This window comes from Macrotis lagotis, chromosome 4 (genome assembly GCF_037893015.1).
Source record: "Macrotis lagotis isolate mMagLag1 chromosome 4, bilby.v1.9.chrom.fasta, whole genome shotgun sequence".
Taxonomy (NCBI): domain Eukaryota; kingdom Metazoa; phylum Chordata; class Mammalia; order Peramelemorphia; family Peramelidae; genus Macrotis; species Macrotis lagotis.
In genome coordinates this window covers 277,347,936-277,361,092 of record NC_133661.1, presented here as the reverse complement: position 1 = coordinate 277,361,092, position 13,157 = coordinate 277,347,936, and the positions used below count along the sequence as shown (strand labels likewise).

The 13,157-nt window shown below is 36.8% G+C and overlaps 1 long non-coding RNA gene across 1 annotated transcript in view; it reads right to left on the bottom strand.

Moving 5' to 3' along the window:
- Positions 1-13,157, bottom strand: part of LOC141520428 (uncharacterized) — a 98,278-nt gene that overhangs the window by 26,690 nt on the left and 58,431 nt on the right. The window contains exon 4 of the long non-coding RNA XR_012477621.1: positions 10,623-10,736. This is a non-coding gene — a long non-coding RNA (uncharacterized LOC141520428). The remainder of the gene's footprint in view (positions 1-10,622; positions 10,737-13,157) is intronic.

The following is a 13,157-nucleotide window of genomic DNA, read 5'->3' as shown; positions in this document are numbered from 1 at the left end:
TCTTTCCTCACATTTCCAAAAGGGGGAGCAAAGGACTTTATCTACTTCTATTGCATCAAAGCCATTAACATTTCTCTCCATTCCAGTGATCCCAGGAAATGTTCCTTTGCACCTTATGGGATGTCATCTGAAGAGATTTGCAACCTTTAGTTCAAATGGAAAAGCTTCAACTTCTGAAAAGGTGATGAATTCAACTTTTCCAGGGACTGGGATTATAGATTGGAACCTAACTCAGCTTTGAGTAATTGCCAACGGTGCTAGACAATAGAAGGGAAATAAGGAAAATGTAAGTTTTTTAAAAAATTACACAGTCTAGTTCATAAACCTGTCAAATGCTTATTTTGTTTCTTTCTATGAGAAAAAACAATAAAGTGGTGAAAAAAGTGCTGGATTTGTAATTAAGAGATTTGAGTTTAAATCTGGACTCTCACATTTCTAATTGTATGACCTTAGACAATCCCCTTAGGTTCAGTTTTCTTATTCATAATGTACTATTGTCTATAGGGTTTTTGTGAAGAATGACCCCTACAAACTCTAGAAATTCCATGTGAAGGTGAGTTGCTATTATATATAACTCTGTTTTGAATGAAAGGGACTACTATCCTAACTTTAAAAGGTCACAGTTTTATGTGGTTCATTATTAGGTGGATCCAGGTATAGTTACATTGAACCATGACTCTCAGACACAACTGTAACATGCTCTCTGAGCTCACTATCTCAGTTCTCACTCCCATTGGCAATTTGGGAATCAGAAAATGATTAACTATTGTCATTTTAGGGTTCTAGGAGTAATTCTGATGGGTTGTGTTCTGGAATGACTTATCTCAAGCCCCTATCTTGTGTGGTCACCATACCAATCAACCAGCTGACATTAATTAGCTATTCCAGAGAGTCATTACTCTGAAGCATAGTAAGGCCGAAGTTAGAAAAATGTCCTCCAAACTGAAAGTGAACTTTCTCCTCTGCACAGACAATCTCATGGAAGATTGAACTCATATTTAAAGTACAAAGACATGAGGCACACATATAGTGAACATGTGAGACTGAGATACCTCTTGACCTTGGGAGTCATCTAATGTATCTTCCAAATTCACTGACCCTCCAACTTAGAATATTCATTCTCCTAAAATCAAGTAAAAGAAAGAAAAGAAACAGAAACACCATATGTTCAGAGAAAGAGGACAACAGAGTGGAAGATGGGGATACTGATGCTCCTTTGTTCAAACAACTCACAATAGTTCTTGATTCACTCTTTGCTAGTAAGAACAACACAAAAAGGCTGAAGGACAAGGTTGTCAATCTTTTGTATGCAAGTTCAATTTACCTGTTTACCTTCTGAGTCATAAGTCCATCTGACTTTGAAGACAGATAGAAAGAGATAGTTCAGTTTTTTACACATTGGAAGAATTCCTGAGTTATTATGGCCCAAAACTGACTTTCAGTTTCACATGGTAGATTGGTAATAGTTAGGGAACATCTATGATGCTGTAGTGGTCTGTGCTCTCTCAATGCAATAAGAATATCCATACTCTCAAGTAGATATGTATTCTCATTTATTTGAGTATTCCCTCCCACTTTATTGGAGTCAATCTCTTGAACTAGGGCTTCTTTTTATGGAGTCAGGCATGCACATGTTAGCCCTAGAGAGAAGTATGTGCTTTTACTTCTGGAGAATTTGTACCATCTCAAGGACCATGTTCCCATGATGAAATCTGTGTTTTGGTCCCTTACTAAAGGGCCTGGTAAACCAGAGGCTCCTAGTTATTCTGTTGGTCCCAGGAAAAGGCCATAGGCAGTGTGTCAAAGAGTATTTGATGACTGAACCAAAAAGACTCTGTAGGTTTAAGTGAAGAGGGTAAAATATCCATTCTCTAGGTTTAAATGAAGACAGCAAAAATCTGTCCCTCTCTTCTTTGCACCTGATTATATGACTTAAGAATTCTATGAACTCTCTCCATTGAATTTCCCTTGGCAGTGAGGGGATTTCTCTCCTCCCACAAAATAACTAGGACAGTTACCCAAGCCTAGCAATTATTACATGTGCTGGCTGGTGTGAGCCTAAAATTGGCCCTCAAGTCCCCAACTGGCTCTTCTGCTTTGCTTTTTTTTTTTTTCACCTGAACACAGATGACTAAATAGCAACATGACTGTTTCTAAACTTGGGGACTATCTCATTAGCTCAAGAGTTCCCAAGTCTAGATGTTGACTGGCATTGAAGGTGCCTTTTGCAACTACAGCATTTTTAGAAGGAGATAATCTCCAATAAGAAATTGGATCATTCGGGAATCCTAGACTCCAAGTCATGACCAGGCTGGTCATAAAATCTGGACTTTCAGTTGTTCGGGAGTGCTTCACCACAGGAAAATATAATGAAAGTGATGAGTAATATGCAATTTTGGATGTGTTTATTGGCTACTATAAGTCCTCTGAGATGGTAGGGTATTTGTCAATTTGAACTTTGAGTCTTTTAATAGTTGTCAATTCAAACTTCCTGAGTCTTTAGATTTTTAATCATTCCTTTTCTTGTGAGGAAATAAATAGTTGTCCTATTTTGTACATGGAATAACTTTTCCAAAAGGGACATCTATTTAAGAGATTTCTCTAAGGCATCAGGTGGCATAATGAACCAGAGAAAAAAGTCTGAAACTCCTCTCTTGGGGCCAGATTCCTCATAGGACTGAAACCATGTCCACTTGAAACCAAAGCCATAGCCCTAGGAGAGGGCCCCATCTACTTCCCAGACCATAGGTGATAATGTGATATAAATTGGAACCCAGCCATACCTGTCCAAACTACTTAACACTTATCCATGTCCTCCCATAAGTTCACCAAACTAGTTTAACGACTAGTTCTCACAACCGCAATCATATGATATACATGATAAACTTTTGTTTTTTGCTTTTTGCAAGGCAGTGGGGTTAAGTGACTTGGCCAAGGCCACACAGCTAGGTAATTATCAAGTGTCTGTGGTGGGATTTGAACTCAGGTCCTGACTCCTGGTGCTGCATCCACTGTGCCACCTAGTTGCTCCACATGGCAAACTTTTAAATCTAATCTGCATTTTTTAAGTCACTCTTAAAAAATCTATTTATTTATTTATTTTATTAAAGAAAGATTTATTTTGAATTTTACAATTTCTCCCCAATCTTGCTTCCCTCCCCCACCCCCACAGAAGGCAGTCTGTTAGTCTTTATATCATCACTTTCTTAAATCTAGACAATCAATAAACAATAAATTAAGCCTTTGCCAATTTCTGAGGTGCAAATGCTCACCGTGAAAATTCAACAATCAGCGCTAAGAAACTAGTTTGAGCTGCTCCAGCACACTCCTGAATACACTCAACATGCTAAAGGACTGTCTCATTTTCTCTTGAAATCACCAGGACACTCTTGGAATACATCTTCATTATCCCTCACTGTGCTGTGTGAGCAGTCCATCTTCTTTTTCACTCATGTATCTTTAATGGCATTCTGTATACTCTTGCATGATATCTCTGATAACTCATTTTTAATTCTTCAGAGACTGTTGTGTTCCATGACTCTGAACAACACAGAAGAATTTTTTATTTGGCCAGAGCTAAGACTTCACTTTTAGAGGGAACTACTTTTTACCCTTGCAAATCTGTAACTACTGTGATTTATAGCCTTAGAGTTGTCTGAAACACTGTGAGAGGTTAAGTAATTTGTTAAAGTCATATAGTCAGTATTGTAAGAGTTGGTTCTTGAATACAGGTTTTCTATTCACTAAATAAAAATAATAATAAAAGTAAAATAATAATAACTAACATTTAGTAGTTCCTGCTGCATATAGACACTATGCTAAGTATTTTACAATTATTTTATTTGTTCTCTCAACAACCCTGGGAAGACTGATGTTATTACCCCATTTTACAGACGAGGAAACTGAAATAAACAGTTTAAATGACTTGTCTGACTCTAGGCATAGTGCTTTAATCATTGTGTCTCCTAACTGCCTCATATTGTTTCACAACTCTAAAATACTTGGGTCTTTGTTTCAGGGAGAATGGTGATTACTATTTTCAATTGTGTCTGACCCCATTTGGGATTTTCTTGGTAAAGATATTGGAGTGGTTTGCCATTTCCTTTTGCAGTTCATTTTTAAAATGAGGAAACAGAGGCAAACAGAGTAAAGTGACATGTCCATACAACTAGTGAGTATTGGAGGTCAGATTTGAACTCAGAAAGAGGAATCTTCCTGATTCCAGGTCTAGTATTTTATCCATAGCCCATCTAGCTGCCCTCAGAATGGAAGTGGGGGACAATGAAGAACCTTGAAATTTCCCCAAAGCAATCTGTCCTCTCTTCCTCTTATTTCATTCTGAGCCCAACTCATTGTCCATTTACTCTGTCTCTGTCTCTGTCTCTGTCTCTGTCTCTGTCTCTGTCTCTGTCTTTCTCTGTCTCTATTTCTTTCTCAAACATACACACTCACACAAAATATATCCATATATATTCATATATATGTATATGTATACACACACACACACACACACACATATGTCCTAATGTATATACATCAATGTAACAAACTCTGCAGTTTTATCACCTAACTTCATGTCAGAGTTTGGACAATGGACATTCTTCATTCACTTGAATTCTCTGTATGAAACAATCATATCAGTCTGCATTTAGATGACACTGTTTCATCAAATCTAGATTGACATAAAGCCAGAGTGTGGCTCATAATACTGCACAGTTATGACTTAAGACTCAATGACTTCCCCAGCAGCAATAGCTTTTGTATCAGCCCACACATGGGGTAAAGGGCCCTGTGCCAGATGCTGCCATTGCTGATAATACAAGAGAGGCAGATACTTCTTGCATATTTGGTGTTTGCAAGCTTCCATCAAATCTTCCTCCCTTCCTCTGAACCTTTAGATTGAAGAGAACATCATTATCCAAATTATCAAAGTGGATAATGAGAGAGGGAGACTTGAGTACCCCCTCCCTGAATAGCTTTTTCATTCTCCCAGGATGCAAGTTCTGCTTCCCACTTGTCCATAGTTTAGGGACTCATCACCTTTTACCAATATTATTACAACAGTCTCCTAATTAGTCTCCCTGCCTCAAGTCTCTCACCATTCTAGTCCATCTTATACACTGTTAACAAAGTTATTTTCCTTAAGCACAAATATGATGATGTGATTCTCCTCTATTTAAATTGTAAAGCTCTTTACAACCTCACCCCATTCTATCTTTCCAGCCTCCCTGAACATTGATTCCTTTCTTGCACTCTCCAATCCAGCCAAACTGGCCTTTTTTGGTTCCTCCTCATGAAACTCAGTCTCCTTTATTTGTGCCTTTGCAGAGACAGTCAGGGTCCCAACACTGGGACACAGTCCCTTCTTATCTCCACCTCATAGAATCTCTCTCTTCCTACAAAATGCAGTTCAGTCCCCACCAACTTCTACATGAAGGCTTTCCTTAGTCCCTCAACTATTAATGTCCTCCTTCCTAAAACACCTTGTATTCAACACACACACACACACACACACACACACACACACACGTATATCTACACATACATACATGTGAGTGTACATAGACACACATGTATTTTATGTACAAGAGATACATAGAACAAGTATACTATTACATTCATATGTGTATATACATATACATATACCATAACATTTAATATCTACACAGTATATATTAAGTTCTTTGTGTGCACATACACATATATAAACACACATACATATTATATATCATACACACAATATAATATTATGGACTAATATGAAAATGACCTATATGTATATATAGGAGATCCCTAAATCATATTATATAAAAATATATATAATAACATATAAACTAATATATATATTTGCAAGGTATATCAAAAATCTTTAAGCTTTAATAGTTAAAAACATACTAAGGCTTTTAAAATATCATACTTTATATTTATGCCTGATATATTTTATGTATATTTCTTGTGTGAATCATAATTATCATTATTATTATCATCATCATCATTTATATCATTATTATAGCCAGCAATACTATAACACTTTAAAATTTGAAAAGTGCTTTATATATGTTAATTTGTTTGATTCTCACAGTCCTGGGAATCAGGTGCTATTATTGTATCCATTTTTCAGAAGAGGGAATTGAGACATAGAAAGGTTAAGAGGTTAAGAAAGGTAAAAGGATTCTATAAGTAGTGTCTCTGGGCTAAGATTTGAATTTAGGTCTTTCTGACTCCAACTGCTAGACTCTCTAAGAAAGGACCATCCTTTATGATTTTTCTCTCTCAGCACATTCACTTTTGATCAATGTATAACTTGGAAACAATGTAAAGATTATCAGACTGCCTTCTGTTGAGGAGGAGGGTGTTGGGAAGGGAGGGTGGGGGAAAAATGTGTAAAATTCAAAACCTTATCTAACAATGATAGGTAGAAACTACTATTGTATATTTGGAAAACAAATAAAATATTTATATAATAATAAAAAAAAAGAAAGGGCCATGCTAGTTCTTTATTGTCAAGAGGCATTGTTTCATTCTTTGTACTTTCCCTTCACCTGACTTATTATAGGCTCTGAAAAAATACTTGTTACAATTGTAGTAGAGCTAAAACTGGGGTATGTGGGAGTGGGAAAAGGAGATATGGATGATTCTGTGTTGCTCCTCACAACTGCAAGTGTCACTCTATGGTGTTTGAATTCCAGTGTTACAAAGTAGTTAGAAGAGAGGGATAGGAGTGCTCATTTCTATTCAATCGTGGGATTTCCAAGTGGAAAGGCTGTGTGAATATTGCGCATGTACATTATGTTTGTCCATAAGGACTCTATCTAGATGTATTTCCCAGGGAGTCAGGAATCAAGAGGCTAGAATCTCCTTAGTCCAGAAGCTTTGACTGCTGCCAGGAAGGGAAGCAAGAGTCTGGGCTCATGAGGTTAGCCAGATATTGCTATCTAGTGAGAATAATTTTTTTAGATTTAAACTATACTCCTTGTCAAGGGCAACCAGATGGCACATTGGATAGAGCACTGGTCTTGGAGTCAAGAGAACAGGAGTTTGAAACCAGTCTCAGACATTTGGCTTTTACTAGCTGAGTGACCTTTGGCAAGTCACTTCACCCTGATTACCTCAGATCTAGAGCCATCTCCAGTTGTCCTGATTCATATGTGGCCACTGGACTAGATGGCTCTGGAGGAGAAAGTGAGGCTGATGACCCTTCACTCAAATCCAATTCACATGCTTGTCAAGATATCACTTCCTGATGTCATGTCATATCACTTCTCCTTGTCATTCTTCCTTTAATGGGAAAAAGGTATTCCAAGCTATATATTTAAAGGCTTGACTCCCTCCTAAATGCCAGTTACATCAAAACTATCACACATAGTAAGCAGCTAATGAACTCATTTATCCAAACTGATAGCAAATGTTCCAGATTGCCATGGCTTTCTCTTTTTATTGTAACTTTATTTTCAAAACCCGGATAAAAAGAATTAAAATAAATGACAAAATTGATTAGTGGAATTTAGAACAACCACGTTTCTACATTTGTAACAAAGAAGAGCTTTCTGAATTGTCAGCATAGTATGATAGAGTCCCAATCAAGAAAAAAGATAAGAACAATGATGTTATGTAACCACAATGTCTCCAAGGGTCAATTTTTCTATCCTTCAGATTCCAGGGTCATCTCCATAAATGGAATCTGGAACCTCATGTGACTCTTCTTGGTACCAGAAACAACAAGGATCTTTCCTTGAACAAGCTCTCATCAACTCTACTCCTTAAACAGGCAGAATGTTGTGAAAAGTAGGGAAGAGGGGGATGAGAAGGAAGGTCAAATGGAAATGATACATAAATACTAGACTCTTCAGCTTTGAAGAGCTGGTTAAAATTATGGGATCCCAAAAACTGCTTCCAAAATGTAATAGTAGTGGGTAACAATAAGGTGTCTGCCAAGATTGTGATGAAGATGGTGGGGAGATTATGGTTGAGATGGAAGGGAAGAGTGGAGAGGGAGGAAGAAACTATAATAATCATAATCATATTCACTAACTCCAATATAGCATTTTACATAACTCATTTGATCATCATAACAACTACTGACATAAGAGCTATTATTATCCATACTTTGGAGGTGAAGAAATCAAGGGTGAGAAACCACACAGATAGTCAGAATGCAAGATAGGATTAGAACTCAGGTCATGTATATCCCAAGCCCAGTATTCATTTCATACCACTGCTTGTGAATGAAATACTAATTTCACCATTTTATAGCAGGGATGGAATGTGGTTGTTGGGGAGAGGGAACTGCTGAGGAAAGGACAGGTGGGTGAATAAAGGAGTGAGAGGAACTAACATAGATAGCTGGGAGAATACTTCTTTCCCCAAAGGTTATCTTCTCAGCATAGCCCAACTCTTGAGGCAGAGGTGTCAGGAGATATGCTCTATAAGGGCAGAATATTCATTATACTGTAATGGCCAATAAACTCCACAAACTTGAAATATTTACTTTTAGAAAAAAAATGGCAGATTTCTCCCAAACAGTTCAATATATTTTAATATGATAATTTTGTATAATTATTTTTCTTATCTTCTTTCAAAATGATTTCATTATAGAAATGCAACTTATATTGAAGCTGGCCCACATTTTGGTCATTTCAATAAAAGCCTAATATAATACAGTTTGTCAGTAATAGGGCGATTGAAGAGTGTTACTGTATTTCCTATCTAGAAGGAAAGCTAGAAAGCACCTGGGCAAAAAAAAACAACAAAACTTTGGAGGGAAGAAGTTCAAGTCCCACCATGGTAAGTGTCATGAATAGATAGTGAAGACAGTCTTGCCCACATTTTTCTATGGAAGTAGGGACAGAGTTGGGGTGGGAGAAGTGAATAATAGTGACAGTATCCAGAAGGTAGAAACTCAATACTTCAAAGGACTCAATCAACTCAGGGACTGTGATTCCTACAGATAGAAAATATTTCTCCCATACCAGAACCCAGAGACGAAGCCCTGTTCTCCCCATACAGTTACCCTTCAGGTTTCCTATTTAAAAGAAGCATGTGAAATTCTCATATACTCTCTTTCCAATTTACCCAATACTCTCTATGATTTAAGAGAACTGCTAAAGTCAACAAAATTAATCATCCTGGTCATGGCATTCTCCATATTTATTCTGGTTGGTCCTCAATGATTAGAAGTACTAGTTCATACTTAAAGTCTTTCTAGTTCAGAAGGACTTTCTCAAGTTTTCTATTTCACTGACATAGCCTTTAGAAATCTAGAATTTGCCCATAAGGTGTTAACCTAAAATTAGAATCTTAAAACAGAGATAAAATAACATAAAAACAATAAAGAAAAATAGATTAGATACAAAGTTTTATTTCTCTGGGAATTACCCACCACCATTTTCTAATAGAGACCATCTCAGAAAGATCTTGATCTGAGGGAGATCAGAAAATTTATACAGTAATAAAGAAGAGGAACAGAATATACATTAAAAGTAGACAAAATCTTAAACTTGCCTGGAAACCATTCTATTACTTGATTTCAGCTGACCATACTTCTACAATGCTATTTTCCTTGAAGGAAGTAACATTTTTTTGAGTTTAAGTACAAAGAGGGCAGAGTGAATACTTGTTTTTGTAGTCTAAAGGTGGACTGATTCTTTCTAGATGTAAGGAAGGCCAGACAAGATTTTCTTTTCAAATTATAAAGGGATTAAAAATGGCAGGACAAGTCTTCCTCTCAAAGTCTAAAGAGGACACATTCCATTCCTCACAATAGCTAAGAAAAACATCAACCTTTGACCAGGAAAATAGTTTATAATAATTATTATATTAACAAAGGAAGACAATACATAAGAATAGGACTTTAGGGGGAGGATTGTACACATTCTTTTATTTCAAACCAAGTCAACAAATGTTACTTAAGTATCTACTACATGCCAAAGACAGTGCTAAATGCTAAATACAAAGAGAGACAAAAACATTGCCTATTCTCAAGGAATTTATGACAACATGCAAACAATTTTGTGCTGATGTTCAATCATTTTACTTGTGTAAAAACTCTTTGTGACCCCATTTGGGGTTTTCTTGGCATACATACTAGAGTCATTTGCCATTTTCTTCTCTAAAACAACTGTGTATAAACAAGATATATAATTTATCTAATTGGAGATAATCTCAGAGGTAAGACACTAGGTTAAGGAGGACCAGGAAATGCTTCTTGTAGAAAGTATGATTCTAGTTGAGGTTTAAAGGAATTCAGGGAAATGATGAAGTAGAGAGGAAGAGAATTCCAGGCATGGAGGAAAGTCAGTGAAAGTTCAGAGTAAGGAGATATATTATCTTTGGGCACAGTTGGATTTGCAATGTGGAGAATAATAAAATCTTAGATGGGGAAAAAAGTAGATAGCTGGGCTTACAATCTTCCCACAAGCCTCTAGCCAATCTCAAAGCTTTTTTCAAAATTATTTGCATAATTATTCAGATTCAGTCTTACCCTATCAAAGAAGAGAGATAATTCCGTATCCTTCAAAAAATGGGCCTCAATCAGCACAATGCTGTCTAATCTTTGTTACCACCTGACCTTCTGGAAGTAGAAACTTTGCAACTCTTGCTTTGGGAAAAAAAGGAAGACTCACTGAAATCGAGGGAGACTTCACACAATTATAGTCTCATTCTGGGTGATGAAGACTTGTACCAAGGATGGTATTGTTGTTTATCCTTTGTTTACCTCAGAAAGATGATGCCATGACCTGCAAGTGAATTGAATTTAAATGTCACCAACCAAAATGTCACCAAAATTTAAAGTCACCAACTTCACTCTCTCCTCTGGAGCCATCTGGGTCCAGTGGCAATATATTGATCAGGATGACTAGAAGTGGCACTGGATGTAGTGGGAGACCCTGACTTTTTAAAGTTAAGTTCTTTCCCAGATCTCAGTGTAGTAGAGGAAATATCAAAGAAAGATGTTATGCCAAATATGATTTCCTTCATTCTTGGCTTTGCATATCCTGTGGGTGTCTGATTTCCATCCCATTATTATATAGATAAATAGCTCCCATTGCGGACCACCTGTAAACTCTACACCAAAAGCTATCTTAATAGAAGGGGAGATTGACCTCCCATCCAGTATATTTTGATATTCAGATAAAAATATTTGGTGAACCAAAGGCTATTTCATCAAAAAGGGGTGTTGCAATGTAAATACCCAAATATTTCCCTAAACTTATTCCAAAGGCTATGCCCCTGAAAGGGGATACCGAGATGTACTACTGAAATAATAGGAATTACCTCAACTCTTTCAGTTAACTCCTCCCTTACCCTTTTCCCAACACTATATCCTGCTCCCTTGTATAAACCATTCCCTTACTTTTTTTTTGCAAGGCAGTGGGGTTAAGTGACTTGCCCAAGGTCACACAGCTAGGTAATTATTAAGTGAACTCAGCTCCTCCTGACTCCAGGGCTATTTATTGTGCCACCCTAGCTGCTCCCATTCCCTTCTTGTTGGTTCTTGCTGATCCATCTCACCTTGCAACTGTCCCTAATTATCTTCTCTACTTTACTAAATTTCATGGCTGATCAGCTTGATTTCAATAACCTTGCAACTGTCCCTATTTTCTCTACTAAACCTTTAACCCAGATGACTGCTGCTGATCCAGCCCAGTTGCAAGATCTCTATTTTAATGAAACTTCCCTGACTGATTCAATCCTGGTTACATCATCTTATAATTTTCTCTATTTTCTCTATGCTGCTCTCTGTCTATGATAAATGATGATGGCTGCTGCTGATCAACCCACCACTCTCTTTCTTAAAAGTTATTTATTTATTTTGAATTTTACAACTTTTCCCCTAATCTCGCTTCCCTCCCCCCATTCCCCACAGAAGGCAGTATGTTAATCTTTACATTATTTCCATGGTACATTGATCTAAGTTGAATGTGATGAGAGAGAAATCATATCCTTAAGAAAGAAAAATAAAGTGTAAGAGACAGCAAAATCATATGATAATTTTTTTTTAAATTAAAGGTAATACTCTTTGGTCTTTGTTCAAACTCGACAATTCTTTCTCTGGATACACATGTCAACCCACCACAATTGTACCTGTAATTTTTCTTTTTTGCTTTGCTGAACTCCCTGTCTGCTGCTTATAATCTTGCAATAGTCTACTTATTTTCTCTCTTACCTTTTACTAGATTTCCTTAAGAGATCTAGCCCTTATTACTGCTTAATTTAGTAATTCTTTAGTTATTACTTTTAAATCACAATAATATGTAATAAACTTTCATGTCCCTATATTTCTGAGTCAGTCAATATGTGGAATTCATTCCCAACTTTTCAAAGACTACACCACCCTTTCTCATCTTCATCATCAGTTGACTGAGGCAATGCCCATTCAGTGATTAAGGCTAAGTAAGAAATGAAGTGAAAAAGGACTCTTTTATCTAGTCAAAAAAAAATCAATCTGGGAGGGGAAGAAAATCAGGATTTCTAGTCAAAATAGAAACAATTGCTATTTATATATGACTGTGTGCCATCAGTGTCCACATAAGTGAGATTTGGATTTGGAACTAATGTTGGCCAATCAGTGAGAGCCAGAGTCATTTGGGTTTAAGGACAATGACTTAAGAAAGAATTCTAAAAAAAAAAAAGCCAAAAAAAAAAAGAGAAAGAATTCTAGTCATAAACTCCAGATTTCAGTGATTAAAATTTACATTCCTTTGGCCAGAGCACCTATTAGTAAAAATTGTACATGGACAGAGGGAGAGAGGAAGACAGGACCAAAGGCAGGAGAAGGAAGGAAGGAAGGAAGGAAGGAAGGGAGGGAGGGAGGGAGGAAGGTAAGAAGGAGGTGCAGTAGCCAACTGGACCTAGCTAGTTGGATCCCCAGTGGGGCAGTTCCTACTTCTCACATAGAAGTTTCAAAAGAGAAAAGGAGGTATATGAAAGAAGCTGCAAAAATAGATTCAATAGAATTTGGCAAATGATTAGATTGGGGTAGGAGAAAGTTAGGTGTCAAAGAAATAATTATTTTGTGTGCTTGGTTAACTAGAAGGATGCTGGTGCCCTTCACAGGAATAGGGAAATTAGGGAAAGGCAAAGGTTTGGGGAAGAAAGACATGAATTCAGTGAATTCAGTTTTGAATGAATATCCATAGAATATCCAGTTAGGGATA